The following is a 20349-nucleotide window of genomic DNA, read 5'->3' on the forward strand; positions in this document are numbered from 1 at the left end:
GAGACCACATGAAATCTAGTGTATGGCATCTACATCAAGGAATTCATGGTACCATTTGCAAGACGCTAAAGCCGAATTAACAACATGACATCTGTGTTAACTCACATCAAATACACTCAACTCAAACCAAAGTGGTGGCCAATCACCAAGATTAAAATCAAGCTCATAAGCACAACAAAATGATACTCAACTTGAATGAAAATTCATAAATAATTAAACTGAGAAATTAAGAACTCATAGTCAAGGGCCATAAATGCAATTTGGCAATTTATTTCAATTTTTTTCTTCAAAGAATAAGAGCTTGATGATCTTAATTGATACTTCCAGTTTTATTTTTAGTATTCTCCTTTATTTCATATGACTGACAAAATATTTTGTTTTCCACAAGAAAATGACATCTTCATGACTCAATGTCTCTTGATGGAGTCTTCCATAAATTTACTCATTCCAAGTCAAAAGTCTTTAATTGTCGCCAGTTAGTACAATGCACCATTTGTTTTATGGAGCCCACCCCACTCCTTCTGGATTTGAATCCCATTCGGATCCAAATTGTGGGAATTCTCGTGATCTTAACATCTTAGCTATTCATCATGCATTGTACGGTCATAAATCATTTGACTTTTTTTTATTTAAAATTAAACACAAATAGTACCTGACGAAAATTGACGGCACGACGTACGATGAACGGCTAGGATGTGGGGATCTCTAAGATCCCCCACAAAGTGAACCCAGAGAGGATCCTCTTCCACTCATTCTAACGACTGTCCCAAATGTGTGGAATTGTCAATCTTTCTTCTTCTCAAATATCACTATCTCAAGCCCTCTTCTTCATTTCTCATTTATTTTTATGTTCAAATTTATCAAATAATCTAAAGAATCGGTTGTAAGTTGTAAAGCTGGTGAACTATACGTCTTATCTCTTTGGGGCAATCATCTAAAGATTATTAAGAATCAGTTGTAAGTTGTAACATATACTGTGTAGTGATGTTTATGTCTTTATTTATATATAAAAGGTATTATGTTCAACTTTTATGAGCATTAATATTTTTGAAAACTTAATTATGGCCGGTTTGGGGTTGCTTAATTTAAAAAAAAAAAAAAAAAATGCTTCTTGAAAAAGTTGAGTCCTTAATTGTGTTTGGTAAATAAAAAAATGTTTGTTCTTGTAATAAAAACCCTAGTATAGATATATCGTTGTATCAAAATAAGATAATAACGTTATCAAGCAAAGTCACCAATGTGCAGATTTTATCGTGAAGGTGCTGAAATTAAGTTACCTAAATTAGGAGAAGTTCTTCTATCCGAAATTGGATTAAAGCGAAAAAGAGAAATGGTATGACCAGAGAGTTGGGTAGGTGTGGATCTGGGAATCAAGGGTGCATGGTTGGCGTGAAGTTTTGTGTCTTGATGATATAATTTCTCCTAAATTAGAGCCGTTGAGGATCACATTCACAAGCTTCAAGGAATACTCTAAAGTCGTCTAACAAACTATAATCAATTAGAAACCAACACGTGTAAGAGAAGCATATGTTATAACTTAGGGACCCACTACCCACGCATTGCTGCGTGATTGAAAATTAAATGAAAGATTATGTTTGAAAGATATAAAAGTTAAACAACAACGACGAACCCACATGCCAATCCTACCGGAAGAAGCTTATTATAATTCTAAGTGAAACAGAGGTGAGTAATTCTAATTGAAATGCCAACACAAATAAATTATATATTCTGAATTTCTCGATTACATAATGCACTCCTCACAATGAAGTCTTCCACTGGACCAATACTTTCATTGAGCTCACATACTTGTAATCCAGCCTAATTCCATAAACACAGCAGTGGCAGTTTTGCAAATAAAACGAAAAGATCAATGGCACATATGTAATCAGCTCGAAATTGAGGGCCCATTCTAAATGCAATATGAATAGTGCAATTTCTTTTCCGAACTTTAGTAATACGCTAGAATATTCTCATCACACCCATTCCAATTATTAGTACCCCACCCTCCCTTTCCTTCTGCATTGATTTTCCACGTGGCAAAATTTGGATACGTTCAATATTGAAACATTTGAATGTGGAGTGTTGCCAAAATTAGATTAACCGAAATCAACCCAATTAAGTCCAAATTTTACTGCTCGCAAGTATACGAATCGTTCAGTAGTATAGTAAGCAAGCACAAGAACGTTCCAACTAAGATTGAAATAATTCTAATTATCTAACTTAATTTGTATTGCACTTGAATTGGAATAGAAAAATTGATGATTTGAATAAGAATTTTGAAATTGTAATTGTAAATAAAATGAAATGAACTTAGCTAAGTGATGACAACGACAAAGTAAACAAATTATAATTCAATTGTGAAAAACAATAGAGCATCTGATTCACCATAACCAATCCAACTCAATTCCTACAGTTAATTATTAATGAGTAATCATCCAAATTGACGGTCTAGTTCCTCTAATTCATATAGTATTCATGGCATCTAGATTACTATGTATGCTCATTTGTGCTAACTGTCACGCCCTGATCCCGACATACGTCTAGGATCAACACGTGACGTCATCAAATACCCATCTCTAACATACCCCGCCTTCGAAAAAGGCAAAACATGACCTAAGATCCGACTGTGCAATAATTATTCGTTGATTCTCACCAAATACCCTTCTCATTTTCTTATAAATAATCACGTGACTAATGGGAGGATAAGGGCAAAGCTCGTATGAATGCAATTCCTCTCTCTTTTATCATCCTGCATAAGATTCAAATGATATAAATGTAATGTACCACATAATTCAGTTGCACATATAACAACTCTTAATATGCCAACAGACAATGATTTAATAATTAAAGCAAGAGATCAATGACAATCAAAACATTTTCCAAATTCACTTGACTAGCAATTATAGAATTTTAATATGATTTTTTCCATTTCATTGTTCGTCCCCTCGAGTACGATAGAGAGAGACTGACTTCGTTGTTCGTCCATTCAAGTTCGACAGAGAGACTGAGAATCGAGTGGGATAAGAGTAAGTCTGGACTCTGGGAGAGAGAGATTGAGAAGGAGGACTGAGGAGATGAGTTTCAGTTCGAGTCTGGGAGAGTCTTCGAGAAAGTGATGTGATGTGTGTGTGTGTGTGAGAGAGATTTGAGTGTGTGTATGTGAGACAACACTTTATTGGATACGATTCGGGTTGGCCCCGAATCGAGGGCTGTGTCTTCAAAATATTGGACCCGCCCTGTACCTGCCTCGAACCGCTAGTACCCGCCCCCTTTAAAAAAAGACTTAATATAAATTTGGTGATTATGAAGAGTTGCTTTGTTTGGTGTATTCTTATTAATTAAATCTTTTTAGCAAAATACTAAATTAGGAGGCCATATTATGCCCCTTCTACCTGTAAATAACTCTTTTATCTAAATTATTATCCAAATCCTCTTATCCAAGTAAAAAATAAAGGAACAAACACACATACATGAACACAAGGATTTAGCAGTTTCCCATTACTTATCCTCTCATTACCCATGTAATCAAGAAATTAAACTTGTACTATTATTAGAGGAAAAAATAAGAGCAAAAGAATTGAAGTCAAATTAACATTTTTATTTCATGCTCGTGTGTTTCCTTTGTGTGCCCGTTGTCTTTCTCTACAATTTGTCCATGAAGATTTATTGTTGTTTTCATTAGTTTGTCACGAGCAACTATAGTGAAAAGGGGACAAAAGTAAGTGCGATAAGATATGCTAAATGGCAAAGCAATATAGAAGGACATAGGCAGAGGTGCGAGAGGCCGACGGGTTCCAAGCCAGGGAAGCTCAAACAAATCTAATGATTGTTTTATTCACACCCTACACTCGAGCAAGCCTGTGCGCAGCCGAGTTACCTCCCCGTTGCACATAGTTCACCAACGACTGAGGAAAAAACGCGGATCATTAATGATAGGCCCCAAAAGTGAACAATCCTCCTCCTGATCCTTCATGGCAGCCAAAACCAGGCTAGAGTCACCTTCAGAAATCATCCTTTTACCAACAGGGCAAAACGTTTGGGCCAACAACACAGCCTGACGAGCAGGAAAAAGTTCAGCATGGAACGCGAAACATGTCCAACCAATCTAACTCGCAGCTGCAGCAATGAAAACTCCCCTATGATCTCACATAACAGCACCAAAGCCTCCCCTCGAACCCTGCTGGATCCACGCTCCGTCGAAACTACACTTGACCCAGTCAACTTCAGCTCTCCGCCATATCTGCGGGGGATTAATGGATTTTTCCGTACCAGTTTTATGCCACTTCTGGTGCTCCTGCAACAAACCCTCTGTTCTGACCACCAGCTCTGCGGCACCTGAGCCCCATTCCAGACAGCGTCGTTCCTATTCTTCCATAGCATCCATATGATCATCAGACAGCGTCGGTTCTTTAATTATCATCACATCCAATGCCTAGAAAAGTTTTGCCCAACTCAATCAGCACGAGTCAACAAATTTGAAGAATCTGTATAATAATACGAACATAATCAGTTTCTAGAAAATTAAAATTCCATAATTAACCAAAACCATACTTAGGAATCTAAGCAAAAAATCAGAAGAAATATGAGATAATTTGTTTTATTTTAATGGAGATAATTTGCGTTGGTTTAATTTTTACGAAATAATTTAGGCACTCTTTAACCTTACCAAAATAATGGAACTACTATTATTTGATTCAAAATTAATTTACTTATATTTGTCATATAAATATAGATAAATTATTTTTAACAAGCATATATGATAACAAATAAAAAATGCGTAATGTATGTAATAATCTAGGTAAAATAATTCACTACAACATAAAAGAATATTAATTGGTTCTTTGTTGTTTTTAGCAAAAATATTATTATTTGATGCAAAATAACTGATTGTACAAAGGATTTTTTTTTTTTCCATATGAAAAATTTAACCATAATTATTTATGAACATGGCTAAATTAATATATATATATATATATATATATATATGTTCCTAATATTTATCATACAAGAAAGGTAAAATTTCCATATGGGGTTAATTGCTAATCATAATTAGGGTGAGTAATAATATTTATTGACATAATCAGGGTTTTGTGACATAAGTTGTAAATATGTGATAATAATTGGTTACATATTTGTCTACATGGTACTCTATTTGAAATTTGAGTTTTATTTGGATGTTTAATATTTGGTGGGCTTTTTATTGAAAAATAGGAGTTTCAAGGGTCTTTTTCTAAAGAACCATATAATTTACCCTATATAATATAATATGTTAAAAAATTTATACTCTAGCAACTTTACCTTGCAGCAGTCCCCAGTTGTGTGATGCCCAACATCCTCCTCGAGGGATTTCTTATAGAGAGAGTGATAAGCCTGCCTTGCCACAAGGAGTTCATGTGAAGACCTATCGCAGGCTATTTCGGCCAGAACCTAATTCCTTTTGGTCTACTTCTCGGTTGCTTTTGTCTATGACTTTACGTTTGTCCGTATACATAAATGGAAATAGTAATATAAGTATGGCCATTGCATTCTCAGCCAGTCATTGTCCCTGTGCATGAAAACCAATTCTTTATTTTATTAACTTCTATTTCTTCCTCACAAGTGTAAACACAATTTTAACTGAAAAAACATTAAGTGTTCTGCATAAAGTGACTAGAGCCCAAGCAAACCAGTGCATAAAAATAAATTACAATACAGAAACATCTACGAAGAATCTTTCTTCTGAAAGGAAGACTCGAAGTTTATTTATCGGAAACAATCACTCTCTGCTTCTCAGGCCGTCAAAGGATCTAAAGCAAGCAATTCACCACAAGTTATCATACGTATTGTCTTCGACAAATGCAACTTCTGAGTTGAGATGAGTTGAGTAACTTGTCTCATTGTAGGGCGAGAATGCGGACTGGAATTCAAACATGAAAACGCAATCTTCATAAGAGAGAGTACTTCCCCTGCTTCTTGATACGTTGGAGGCAAAATGCGTTGGTCCAGAACATCCACAATTGACATTTGATGGGATGGTAATGTTGATGCTGATGACGACGTGGACGAAGAAGACATTGATAAGAATGATGAGAAAAAATCACCAGGATGCCTTCCCATGATTGTTTCCATAGCAACCACTCCAAAGCTATAAACATCGCATTTTTCGTTCACTTCCATGGTATATGCAAGTTCTGCTTATAATAAGACCATAGCAATATTGGGACTATTAGTTTGTATATATTATAATAACTAAACTGAAGATAAAGAGCGAAAATTTTGAACAAACTAACCCAACTCAATTTGCTCGCAAAATTTTAATTAATGGGGAAAGACTCAACAAGCTCGATTAAAATAGTTGGTCTCGAGTAATCCCAAAAAACCCGTAATCATAAATCACCCATTAAAGAGGGTTAGTTTTGTAATTTTCGAAATCCTATCTAAGAGATACAGTCTGCAATCTCTCTCTTGCTCCACCGACTCTGCCCTCTTCCCTCACTCAGCTTTCTCACAATCTTACACTGCCACTCCGCCCCCTCCCCTCTCACGATCTCTCACTTCGGCATTCGGCCCTCCGTCCTCGAACGATTTCTCACTCTCTCTCTCTCTCTCTCTCTCTCTCTCTCTCTCTCTCTCAATTTAGAACAATATGAAGTAGCTCGCGCTCTCTCCGCGTTAAATCAATGACAGTCATCTAGAGGTTATTTTACTTTGTCTTTCTTGTTGGGTTACTGGACTATTAGCTTAATTTGGGTAATGAAGGTTTCGTTTTGGCTTAATTTCGATTTTCAACTATAGTTGAATATTGGGTTTTTGAGATTTTTTGTTAGTGTGGGGATTTTTCTTCAAAATGTGAGAATTTTTATTAGTGTGGTGGTTTTAGGGATTTCTTATTAGTGCGGACTATTAGCTTGCTAAAAGTTGCTCATAGATACATCATAATAAAATTTTCATATTGCCTTTCAACTTCATGTAGAAGTACCTTGTCATCATTCAAATCCAATGAATCAGACCTTGGGTCAAACTAAACTTTTGAGGTAAAATTAATGCTTATTGTTGGTGTTTTTGTACTTTTTGTATCCATCTATATTGTATGTTGGTATATGATCAGAGGAATACAAGACATGGGCTCTCTTCGATATGTTTATTCTTGATATTCGATAAACGTTACAAAAGGGGCTCAATTTTAAGTACAAAATATGAATTACGTAAATATCTTGATGAAGAAAGACTTGAGAGAAACCATAAATATCGTGGTTGTGATGTATTAATAATTCTTGTTTCTACTGTCACCTCAAAATCAGTATTTAGTATTGGTGCTAGAGTGCTCGATCAATATCGTAGTTGTTTATTGCCTGAAACCGTTCAAGCATTGTTATGTATTAGAGATTGGCTTTTTGGCAAAAGAGGTAAATCTTACATGGTATTTGTTTTCTTACTACAGTTTCCATGTTTACTACATGTTGTTTTAATTAGATAGTTTTTAGTAATTCATTAACATCTGGATTGGTATTACTTATTAAATTAGATGTTACTATAGTTCGCATGTTTATAATTGGTTTTCTTTTTTTCCATTTTTTTATTATTATTATTTTTTACTTTTTTTTATTTTATGTTTTAGCTTTAAGGAAAGAGGGTGCTGACTTATAAGAGCATACAATAAACCCAAGTATCGCTTAGACGTTAGGTGAATGTTCTTTCAAAATCAAAGCATGTAACATGGTATGTTTAATCCATCCTAACGTTGAAAAGAAATAAATTTTGCCAAAAAATTAATCATAATCAACACTCAATTAATAAGATTAAAAGGAAGAAAACATATTACCTGGTGCGACATACCCATATGTGCCTGCAATGGCAGTCCAAGTTGTTGAGCCTGGATTCAAAAACTTAGCAGTGCCAAAGTCTGAAACACAGGCCTCATATTTAGAATCCAACAAAATATTCTTAGTTGATATGTCCCGGTGCACAATTGGTGGCAAGCAATCGTGGTGCATGTATGCCAAGGCATGAGCTACACCGTCAACAATATTAACCCTTTTTCTCCACCCAACTTCTTTAGCTTCTTCATCTTTGCTCAAAATTGTAGCCAAGCTACCTCTTTCAACAAACTCGTACACCAAGAACGAGTGTCGATGGTGTGAACAGAAACCATAAAGCTTCACAATATTCCGGTGTCTTATCTCTGTTAGTGCCCTTATTTCATTCAAGAATGCCGTCTCCAAATTCTTCTCACCATCCCACAATTGATGTATTTTTTTCACAGCCACTATGTTGTCACTTGACAAATTTGCTTTGTAGACACTTCCTTGTGCTCCACTTGTGATGCAATATGTGGAATCAAAATTTTCTGTCGCCCTTATGATTTCCTCATACATTGACTTTCCATCAAAATTTAAAACTGAAAACGATATTTCTTCATGCAAGTTTTTTTCTACTTTTTCTAGACTTTTCTTCTTTCTTTGCACTACGAATTTAATTGTAAAGAAAGCAGAAATAAGTAAAATTGCTGCTACAAGGGAGAATGTGATTCCAAATACCCATTTGCGTTCCTTTCTTAGGCCAATTGTGCAAGATTGCAAACCTTCAACGTTGCCGCACAGTCCTTTGTTCCCTTGTAAAGTTTCTGGCGGAGCTTGTCGAAAGGCTCTGTTGTTGCGAAGGGGACCTTCCAATTCATTGTAAGATACATCCACATATGACAAGCCATGCATGCCTTCAAAACTTGATGGTATGAAACCCGAAAGATTGTTGTGAGAAAGATTGAGCGTCTGTAGACTCTCCATATTGCTGATTTCAGCGGGTATGCTACCTTCAAGTGAGTTGTGACTTAAATCAATGTCGTTCAACTGAACCAACTTTTCCAACTTCAATGGAATTCCTTGGGAAAATTGATTGTTGCTCAAATTCAGATGGTACAGTTTGAGAAAGTTGCCGAATGTGCTCGCAATTGACCCATTGAATTTGTTTGATGACAAGTCGAGATATTCAAGATCAACGAGCGATCCAAATTCCGAAGGTATACAGCCTGAAAGTTGATTTTCATTCAGCATCAACTTCTGCAAAGAAGTCATTCTCCCGAACTCTTTCGGAATGGCCCCAACTAAGTGATTTGAAGAGAGGTCGAGTTTATGGATTTTGTCAGCATTGATAATCTCGGGAGGTATGCTACCAATGAGGTTGTTTCCCGCAATTAGTAAGGTTTCTAATTTTGCGCACTGTCCTTATTTTTGTGAAATTTCACCATAAAACTTATTGTGACTCATATCTATGAAATCAAGATTTGGATAAACACCAAAGTCTTTTGATATATTGCCTGTGAATTGGTTCCCTTCAAGATGAACTCTAACTAAGCTCTTGCATGTTTTCAAGCTTTTGGGGATTGAACCTGTCAAATGGTTATTTATCACTGAAAGGTTTTGGAGTTGTCCACTACAACAAATATTTTGGGGCAGTGAACCACTGAGCTGATTCTCATGCAATTGTAACGCCATAAGAGATTTCAAATTCCCTATCTCTTTAGGAATAGTGCCAGAAAGATTATTACTATATAGATAGAGAGTGGAAAGGTTTGTAAGCTAACCTAGGGATGTTGGGATTGAACCGTTGAGCTGATTCTCAGACAATCCTAGGTCCACAAGAGATTTCAAATTCCCTATCTCTTTAGGAATAGTGCCAGAAAGATTATTACTATATAGATAGAGAGTGGAAAGGTTTGTAAGCTGACCTAGGGATGTTGGGATTGAACCGTTGAGCTGATTCTCAGACAATCCTAGGACCACAAGAGATTTCAAATTCCCTATCTCTTTAGGAATAGTGCCAGAAAGATTATTATTATTGAGATAGAAAGTGGAAAGGTTTGTGAGCTGACCTAGAGATGTTGGGATTGAACCGATGAGCTGGTTATAAGACAATTCTAGGACCACAAGAGATTTCAAATTCCCTATCTCTTTAGGAATAGTGCCAAAAAGATTATTACTATAGAGATAGAGAGTGGAAATGTTTCTGAGCTGACCTAGGGATGTTGGGATTGAACCACTGAGCTGATTCCCATACAAACTGAGATTCACAAGAGATTTCAAATTCCCTATCTCTTTAGGAATAGTGCCAGAAAGATTATTACTATATAGATAGAGAGTGGAAAGGTTTGTGAGCTGACCTAGGGATGTTGGGATTGAACCGTTGAGCTGATTCTTAGACAATTCTAGGTCCACAAGAGATTTCAAATTCCCTATCTCTTTAGGAATAGTGCCAGAAAGATTATTACTATGTAGATAGAGAGTGGAAAGGTTTGTGAGCTGACCTAGGGATGTTAGGATTGAACCGTTGAGCTGATTCTCAGACAATCCTAGGTCCACAAGAGATTTCAAATTCCCTATCTCTTTAGGAATAGTGCCAGAAAGATTATTACTATCGAGATAGAGAGTGGAAAGGTTTGTGAGCTGACCTAGAGATGTTGGGATTGAACCGATGAGCTGGTTATAAGACAATTCTAGGTCCACAAGAGATTTCAAATTCCCTATCTCTTTAGGAATAGTGCCAGAAAGATTATTACTATAGAGATAGAGAGTGGAAATGTTTGTGAGCTGACCTAGGGATGTTGGGATTGAACCACTGAGTTGATTCCCATACAAACTGAGATTCACAAGAGATTTCAAATTCCCTATCTCTTTAGAAATTGTGCCAGAAAGATTATTACTATGTAGATAGAGAGTGGAAAGGTTTGTGAGCTGACCTAAGGATGTTGGGATTGAACCACTGAGCGAATTGTTAGAAAGATCAAGGGAGATGAGTTTGGAGTGGGAACTGATTTTAGCTGGAATGATATCAAAGAGATTATTGTAGCTAAGATTGAGGTATTGAAGATTGGGGAAAGATAAGAAGGAAAACTCATGTAGCGTACCTTGTATCCCAAAATTGGTAAGGTTTATCACACTGACACTCCCAACAACATTGCATGAAATACCAATCCAGAAGCATGGGGTTGCTTTTGCATGAGCGGGTAGGTAAGCCCACGAGGTGAGATTTTGCAGGTGGGTATGGTTTTGAAAGGTGGCTTTCCATTTGAGAAGCGCTTCTGCTTCCGTGGTAGAAGTAGCAGAAGCAAAAGCAAAGCAACTTGGCGGTGAAAGAAGTTGTACAAGTAAGACAAGGCAATAAGCCAAAAGGCAGAGTTTATGAAAATCTAAAGATGTCATGGCCGCTAGCGTTTAATTTTGTGTACATATTAGACTCTACTCCTAGGGTTTATTTATAATGGCATCCATGAGCTATTGTAATTAATTCAATTCAACCCGTACCGAAAGAAGGGGTGGGAGAGAAGAAAGATACAGGACTTGCAAAATGTTTTGTACGTACAAGATAAGTCAAAGTCTTTGTCCCAAATGCGTGTAATTGTATGGGGCCTACCCCTCTCCTTCTAACGGTTCTTTCCTATAATATACAATGTACTTAGTCCCAAATGTGTGTAATTGTCAATCTTTCTTCTCAAATATCCCTATCTCAGCCTTGCCCTCTTGTTCACATCTCATTTATTTCTATTTTTTCTTCTTCTCATTAAAGTTATTCCGTTTGGTGTCATAAGTTCACTTATCAAATAAAACAAAATTTGGGAAATGCTAGTGGACTTTATGTTTTATCTCTTTGGAGCAACATCTAAAGATTATTAAGAATCAGTTGTAACACGTAATGTGTAGTGATATTTATCTTTTTATTTATCAATAAAAGGTATTGTGTTCAACTTTTACGAGCATTAATAATTTTGAAAACTTAATTATGGCTAGGTTAGGGTTGCTTAAAATTTTGAAAAGCAGCTTTCTTTAAAATGTTGGGTCCTTAATTTTGTTTGGTAAATAAAAAATAGTTTTTTTCATTATTTTTTTTCCCCCAAATCATAGGTCTAAAACAGCTAAAAACAGAAGCAAATCTACACATGCTTCTCAAAAAAACATTTTTTCTTCCAAGGGACACAAGTAATTAATGAAACTTTCATATTGACAATCCTATCCCATTATTTTTTTCTTCTAAAAGCACTTTTAGCACTATAATTTACCATTACACTTACCTACTCTTTTCACAATTATTTATTCTCACAACACAGTATAAGCAGTTTTGAAAAAAAAAAAATAATACAACAATAGTTTTGGCTAAAAATTTAGGTTTTAACTCAACAATAATTTTTATCCTCCAATAGTTTTGGCTAAAAATTTTAGGTCGAGATTATTAAAGAATGATTTTGGCTTAATTTTTTGTCGGTTAATTTTTTTTAAAGTAAAATTTATGTAAATTATCTTGATTAAGTTTTGTGAACATTTTAACTTAAAAATATTTAAATTCCTATAAACCTGCCCCTTGAAACATGGAAGTCATGGAACAATAATTACATTTTTATAAAGATAAGGATTAAAACTTTGAAACTTCAAATAGTTCTATTGTCACATCCCGATCCGGGCTCCACCACATCCTGGGCTCGACTCCGCCGTAGCACGATATTGTCGGCTTTGGGCCCCAACCATGCCCTCGCGGTTTTGTTTCTGGGAACTCACGCGAGAATTTCCTAGTGGGTCACCCATCCTGAAAATGCTCTCGCCTGAACTCGCTTAACTTCGGAGGTCCGATGGAACCCGAAGCTAGTGAACTCCCAAAAGGCCTCGTGCTGTATGAAGGTGGGCAAGTATGTATAAGGCATAAAGGATCCGCTCCCCTGGGCGATGTGGGATCTAACAATCCACCCCTTAGGGGCCCGACTTCCTCGTCGGCACACTTTCAGCCAGAGATTGGCTTTGATACCAAATTGTCACATCCCGGGCTCGACTCCATCGTAGCACGACTTTATCCTCTTTGGGCCCCAACCACACCCTCACGGTTTAGTTTTTGAGAACTCACGCGAGAACTTCCCAGTGGGTCACCCATCACGGGCATGCTCTCGCCCGAATTCGCTTAACTTCGAAGTTCCGATGACCTTGTGTTATATGGAGGTGGGCATGTACATATAAGGCACATCACCCTATCTCCATTGGTCAATGTGGGATGTTACAATCCACCCCTCTTAGAGGCCCGACGTCCTCATAGGCACACTCGCACCACACAGCAAAGTGGCTCTGATACCATTCTATCACATCCTAGACTGGCTCTGCCGTAGCACGATATTGTCCGTTTTGGGCCTCGACAACGCCTTCATGGTTTTGTTTATGGGAACTCAGACGAGAAGTTCCCAGTTGGTCACCCATCCTAGGATTGCTCTCGCCCGAATTCGCTTAACTTCGGAGTTCCGATGAAACCCGAAGCCAGTGAGTTCCCAAAAGGCCTCGTGCTAAATGAAGGTGGGCATTTTGTTTTTGTATATTACATATATACTTTATAGTTTCCATGAATGTTTTTAAATGGTTTTATGCATTTGTGCCATGAATTTTGTTTTTTTTTTATATGCTATAATGTCGTTGAGTTTTATATTGCATCATGGCATACCCATATGCATATTACCTGCATGTAATTGAAGTGAATGGTTTGAAATGTTAATATGAACGCGAGACATGCAAGTAAGTCCAGGTAAGGTTATGTGATGAATTGAATGGTTGAATTATTGTGGCATGCTTACATATAGTTCGCCCATCATTGCTGCACCTGTGTTAGTGCTTGCCCCGGGCCAAGGCTAGTGTTCTCGTGATCGTAACACTAGAGCGTGTATTATTACACCTAGCCCTGTCTTACATGTCACATTAGGTGACTCTGACACATGTGTTAGCCTAGATGGATAAGCGATAGGTGCAGTCGGACAGGTCACATTAGGTGACTCCGACTAATATGTTAGTATATATTACAGCACGTAATCGTATCTATACTATTGTTGAGAATATTTGTTGTGGCGTACCTTTGGACTTACATTTGGCATCATTTGATTTTCATACTTATACGTAGTATGATATTTTCGAAACAATAAATGTTTTACAGCGAAGGGTTAGTATGTTCGGGAAAACAAACGGATTTTATAATCCTTTATTTTTGTGCCCACTCACCCTTCTGTTTTTCGCCCCTCTAGTTTAGTAGTTGTGTTTACGTTTAAATGAAGACTCTGGCAAATCTCAGTTAATGGTTATCTTCAATGGTATAACACTCACCCTATTTAATCTACAGTTCTTATGCTCTGACATCACGTCTGAAATGGGTTCAATCCTGCTCACTAGCGAACTCTTGTCTTTAGGCACTTTTAGGTTTAAATTTATTTACATTTTCCACATCACTACACTTTATGGCTTCGTCACCTTCCAGGTGTCGGCCAGCATAGTTCGATTCGAAGTCCTAGTGGACATTTCAAGTTGGGATGTGTCATCTATATAGTATGCTTCAATCTTACAATAATTAATAATACAAACATAGTTAAAACGCTAAAAAGATAAGTAAAATGTTACATAAGAATTACAACAATTACTAATACTAATAATATTCATCAACATTTGGTTGACTTGGTCCTTGAATTTGTGGTGGATTTCGTGGTGGACTTGGGTAATAGACATTATATTGGTCATCATCCTCAAAGATATTCCTTACGGCATTCCTTCTTATAATTTCCACTTGCTTGTCGCGCAATAATTTCTTCCTATTTGAAGTGTATTTGTTGGGGTCCTCCCTCATTACATCAAAATCGAATGTCATCTTGTAAGGGTCCTCCTTCTAATATGATCTTTTGCCATCTTGAAAATTTTGGAAGTTGGTAGAAAAAAATGGAAGAATTGTTTGAGGAAAGTGAATTTTGGGTGGATGTTTGAACAAATACATGTATTTATAGAGTTTTTGGGTGAATTTTGATTTAAATAATTTCTTTTAAATGTTTTAGCCGTTCAATTTAATTTTGAACCGTTAGACCTTTCTTTTTTTACAGTAAATTTAATATAAGAATTCAGTCGTTTGATTTAATTTAATTATAAATTTGATTTCAAAAAATTTAAATATGGACTTTTGGATCAACCAATTGCCCATCGTTTCCAATCGTTGGATCACTAAAAGACTAGTTATGCTAGTGGGTAGTCGTTTGGGACCCAAGAGTTGATGACTTTTCGCATAAGATGCTTCTAATGCGTTGCTTAGCTACAGCTGAGCACTTTGTAGGCGCTTTCACGCGTTGGAGCTCGGGCCACCACTATCCTTGGCTCAATTGTTTTTGGGAGAGGAGGTGAGAATTTGGCCCAAAGCAAGTTTTAACATTTTGAAACTCAAAATTTGAGTTTTAAACCAATCATTGTACATGGTCCTTGGAGTTCCACAAATGCAATTTGGCAACTTGGATGACTTTGGAGTCTTATATAAATGCAATTTGGCATTTTGGCCAAAGTCCAAGTCGATTTTAGAGTAGCAAGTGGCCTTCTACCACAGTGGTGGAAAGGAGTGTTACCCTTGCACCACAGTGTGGGTTCCAATCCCATCGGCTCCCTAATCAAACAAATCTATCGTATGCGTGAGGAAAAACAAAAAAAAAAAATGAAAAAGAAGTAGACGTTAAAGTCTTCCACCAATGTAGTTTGGCAATTTGGCAGTCTGGCCAAAGTCCAAGTCAAGGGCCATTAATCCAAGTTGGCAATTTATTTCAATTTTTTTCTTCAAAGAATAAGAGCTTGATGATCTTAATTGATACTTCCAGTTTTATTTTTAGTATTCTGCTTTATTTCATATGACTGTGACAAAATATTTTGTTTTCCACAAGAAAATGACATCTTCATGACTCAGTGTCTCTCAGACCACGAAAAAGTTTTTCCAATTAATAATTTTTCCTCTGGAGTCTTCCATAAATTTACTCATTCCAAGTCAAAAGTCTTTAATTGTCGCCAGCTAGTACAGTGCACCATTTTGTTTTATGGAGCCCACCCCACTCCTTCTGGATTTGAATCACATTCGGATCCAAATTGTGGAAATTGTAGTGATCTTCACATCTTAGCTATTTATCATGCATCGTGTGGTTAGAAATCATTTGATTTTTTTTTATTTAAAATTAAACACAAATAGTACCTGACGAAAATTGACGGCCCGCTGTACAATGAACGATTGGGATGTGGGGATCTCTTAGATCCCCCACAAAGTGAACCCGGAGAGGATCCTCTTCCACTCATTCTAACGGTTGTCCCAAATGTGTGTAATTATCAATCCTTCTTCTTAAATATCACTATCTCAACCCCTCTTCTTCATTTCTCATTTATTTTTATGTTCAAATTTATCAAATAATCTAAATAATCAGTTGTAAGTTGTAATAATGCTGGTGAACTATACGTTTTATCCCTTTGGGGCAATCATCTAAAGATTATTAAGAATCAGTTGTAAGTTGTAACACATACTGTGTAGTGATGTTTATCTCTTTATTTATAAATAAAAGGTATTATGGTCAACTTCTATGAGCATTAATATTTTTGAAAACTTAATTATAGCCAGTTTGGGGTTGCTTAATTTAATAAAATAAAAAAATAAAAAATAAAAAACAGCTTCTTGAAAAAGTTGAGTCCTTCATATAAGAATTCAGCCGTTTGATTTAATTTAATTATAAATTTGATTTCAAAAAATTTAAATATGGACTTTTGGATCAACCAATTGCCGATCGTTTATAATCGTTGGATCACTAAAAGACCAGTTATGCTAGTGGGTAGTCGTTTGGGACCAAGAGTTGATGACTTGTCGCATGAGATGTTTCTGATGCGTTGCTTAGCTACAGCTGGGCACTTTGTAGGCACTTTCACGGGTTGGAGCTCGGGCCACCACTATCCTTGGCTCAATTTGTTTTGGGAGGGGAGGTGAGAATTTGGCCCAAAGCAAGTTTTAACATTTTGAAACTCAAAATTTGAGTTTTAAACCAATCATTGTACATGGTCCTTGGAGTTCCACAAATGCAATTTGGCAACTTGGATGACTTTGGAGTCTTTTATATAAATGCAATTTGGCATTTTGGCCAAAGTCCAAGTCGATTTTAGAGTAGCAAGTGGTCTTCTACCACATTGGTGGAGAGGAATGTTGCCCTTGCACCACAGTGTGGGTTCGAATCCCGTCGACTCCCTAATCAAACAAATCTATCGTTTGAGAGGAAAAAACAAAAAAAAAAAAGGTCGACGTTAGAGTCTTCCATCAATGCAGTTTGGCAATATGGCAATCTGGCCAAAGACCAAGTCAAGGGCCATAAATGCAAGTTGGCAATTTTTTTCAATTTTTTTCTTCAAAGAATAAGAGCTTGATGATCTTAATTGATACTTCCAGTTTTATTTTTAGTATTCTCCTTTGTTTCATATGACTGTGACAAAATATTTTGTTTTCCACAAGAAAATGACATCTTCATGACTCAGTGTCTCTCAGACCACGAAAAAGTTTTTCCAATTAATAATTTTTCCTCTGGAGTCTTCCATAAATTTACTCATTCCAAGTCAAAAGTCTTTAATTGTCGCCAGCTAGTACAATGCACCATTTTGTTTTATGGAGCCCACCCCACTCCTTCTGGATTTGAATCACATTCGGATCCAAATTGTGGAAATTGTAGTGATCTTCACATCTTAGCTATTTATCATGCATCGTGTGGTCAGAAATCATTTGACTTTTTTTTATTTAAAATACCTGACGAAAATTAACGGCACACTATACGATGAATGATTGGGATGTGGATCTCTAAGATCCCCCACAAAGTGAACTCGGAGAGGATCCTCTTCCACTCATTCTAACGGTTGTCCCAAATGTGTGTAATTGTCAATCCTTCTTCTTAAATATCACTATCTCAACCCCTCTTCTTCATTTCTCATTTATTTTTATGTTCAAATTTATCAAATAATCTAAATAATCAGTTGTAAGTTGTAATAATGCTGGTGAACTATACGTTTTATCTCTTTGGGGCAATCATCTAAAGATTATTAAGAATCAGTTGTAAGTTGTAACACATACTGTGTAGTGATGTTTATCTCTTTATTTATAAATAAAAGGTATTATGTTCAACTTCTATGAGCATTAATATTTTTGAAAACTTAATTATGGCCAGTTTCATTGGTCTCAGATAATTGTAATCAAACCTAATTCCATAAACCCAACAGTGGCAGTCTTGTAATTGAAACGAAAAGACCAATGGCACATATGTAATTAGCTCGAAATTGAGGGCGCATTCCAAATGCAATATGCATACTGCAATTTCTTTTCCAGACTTTAGTAATACGCAAGAATATTCTCATCACACACCATTTCAATTATTAGTACCCCACCCTCCCTTTCCTTCTGCATTGATTTTCCACGTGGCAAAATTTGGATACGTTCAATATTGAAATATTTGAATGTGGAGTGTTGCCAAAATTAGATTAACCGAAATCAACCAAATTAAATCTAAATTTTAATGCTCGCAAGTGTACGAATCGTTAAGTAGTATAGTAGGCAAGTACAATCGTTCCAACTAAGATTGAAATAATTCTAATTATCTAACTTAATTTGCATTGCACTTGGATTGGAATAGAAAAATTGATGATTATAAGAATTTTGAAATTGTAATTGTAAATAAAATGAAATGAACTTAGCTAAGTGATGACAACGACAATGTAAACAAATTATAATTCAATTGTGAAAAACACTAGAGCATCTGATTCACCATAACCAATCCAACTCAATTCCAATTATTAATGAGTAATCATCCAAATTGATGGCCTAGTTCCTCCAATTCATATGGTATCCACGGCATCTAGATTACTATGTATGCTCATTTGTGCTAACAATCTATAGCATCTAGATTACTAAACACACACGAGTTCCTTAACAACTTGGGAACTGCTTAAGAGACCGCATGAAACCTAGCGCATGGCATCTACATCAAGGAATTCATGGTACCATTTGCAATATGCTAAAGCCAAATTAACAACATGGCATCTGTGTTAACTCGCATCAAATACAATCAAATCAAACCAAAGTGGTGGCCAATCACCAAGATTAAAATCAAGCTCATAAGCATACAAAATGATACTCAACTTGAATGAAAATTCATAAATAATTAAACTGAGAAATTAAGAATTCATAGTCAAGGGCCATAAATGCAATTTGGCAATTTATTTCAATTTTTTTCTTCAAAGAATAGGAGCTTGATGATCTTAATTGATACTTCCAGTTTTATTTTTATTATTCTCCTTTATTTCATATGACTATGACAAAATATTTTGTTTTCCACAAGAAAATGACATCTTCATGACTTAGTGTCTCTTGATGGAGTTTTCCATAAATTTACTCATTCCAAGTCAAAAGTCTTTAATTGTCGCCAGTTAGTACAATGCACCACTTTGTTTTATGGAGTCCACCCCACTCCTTTTGGATTTGAATCCCATTCGGATCCAAATTGTGGGAATTCTAGTGATCTTCACATCTTAGCTATTCATAATGCATCGTGCGGTCAGAAATCATTTGACTTTTTTTTATTTAAAATTAAACACAAATAGTACCTGACGAAAATTGACGGCACGATCTGCGATGATCGGCTAAGATGTAGGGATCTCTAAGATCACCCACAAAGTGAACCCGGAGAGGATCCTCTTCCACTCATTCGAACGGTTGTCCCAAATGTGTGGAATTGTCAATCTTTCTTCTTCTCAAATATCACTATCTCAAGCCCTCTTCTTCATTTCTCATTTATTTATTTTTAGGTTCAAATTTATCAAATAATCTAAGAATCAGTTGTAAGTTGTAACATATATTGTGTAGTGATGTTTATGTCTTTCTTTATAAATAAAAGGTATTATGTTCAACTTCTATGAGCATTAATATTTTTGAAAACTTAATTATGGCCAGTTTGGGGTTGCTTAATTTAAAAAAAAAAAAAAAAAAAAAAAAAACTACAACTTCTTGAAAAAGTTGAGTCCTTAATTGTGTTTGGTAAATAAAAAGATGTTTGTTCTTGGAATAAAAACCCTAGACATATCATTGTATAAAAATAAGAGAATAACACTTGACCCAGTCAACTTCAGCTCTCCGCCATATCTGCGGGGGATTAATGGATTTTTCCGTACCAGTTTTATGCGACTTCTGGTACTCCTGCAACCAACCCTCTGTTCTGACCACCAGCTCCTGCGGCACCCGAGCCCCATTCCAGACAGCGTCGTTCCTATTCTTCCATAGCATCCATATGATCATCAGACAGCGTCGGTTCTTTAATTATCATCACATCAAATGCCTAGAAAAGTTTTGCCCAACTCAATCAGCACGAGTCAACAAATTTGAAGAATCTGTATAATTATATGAACATAATCAGTTTCTAGAAAATTAAAATTACATAATTAACCAAAACCATACTTAGGAATCTAAGCAAAGAATCAGAAGAAATATGAGAAAAAAGGAATGGGGAACTTACAAGATCTTTGAAAATGATAAAAGCGATGATGAAGACAACGA

The 20349-nt window shown here is 36.0% G+C and overlaps 1 pseudogene; it reads right to left on the minus strand.

The window, feature by feature from the left end:
- Positions 1-5013: 5013 nt before the first annotated feature.
- Positions 5014-11185, minus strand: LOC137713500 (probable leucine-rich repeat receptor-like protein kinase At1g35710; annotated as a pseudogene).
- Positions 11186-20349: the final 9164 nt, after the last annotated feature.

The sequence above is a fragment of the Pyrus communis genome, chromosome 13 (assembly GCF_963583255.1).
Source record: "Pyrus communis chromosome 13, drPyrComm1.1, whole genome shotgun sequence".
NCBI lineage: Eukaryota > Viridiplantae > Streptophyta > Magnoliopsida > Rosales > Rosaceae > Pyrus > Pyrus communis.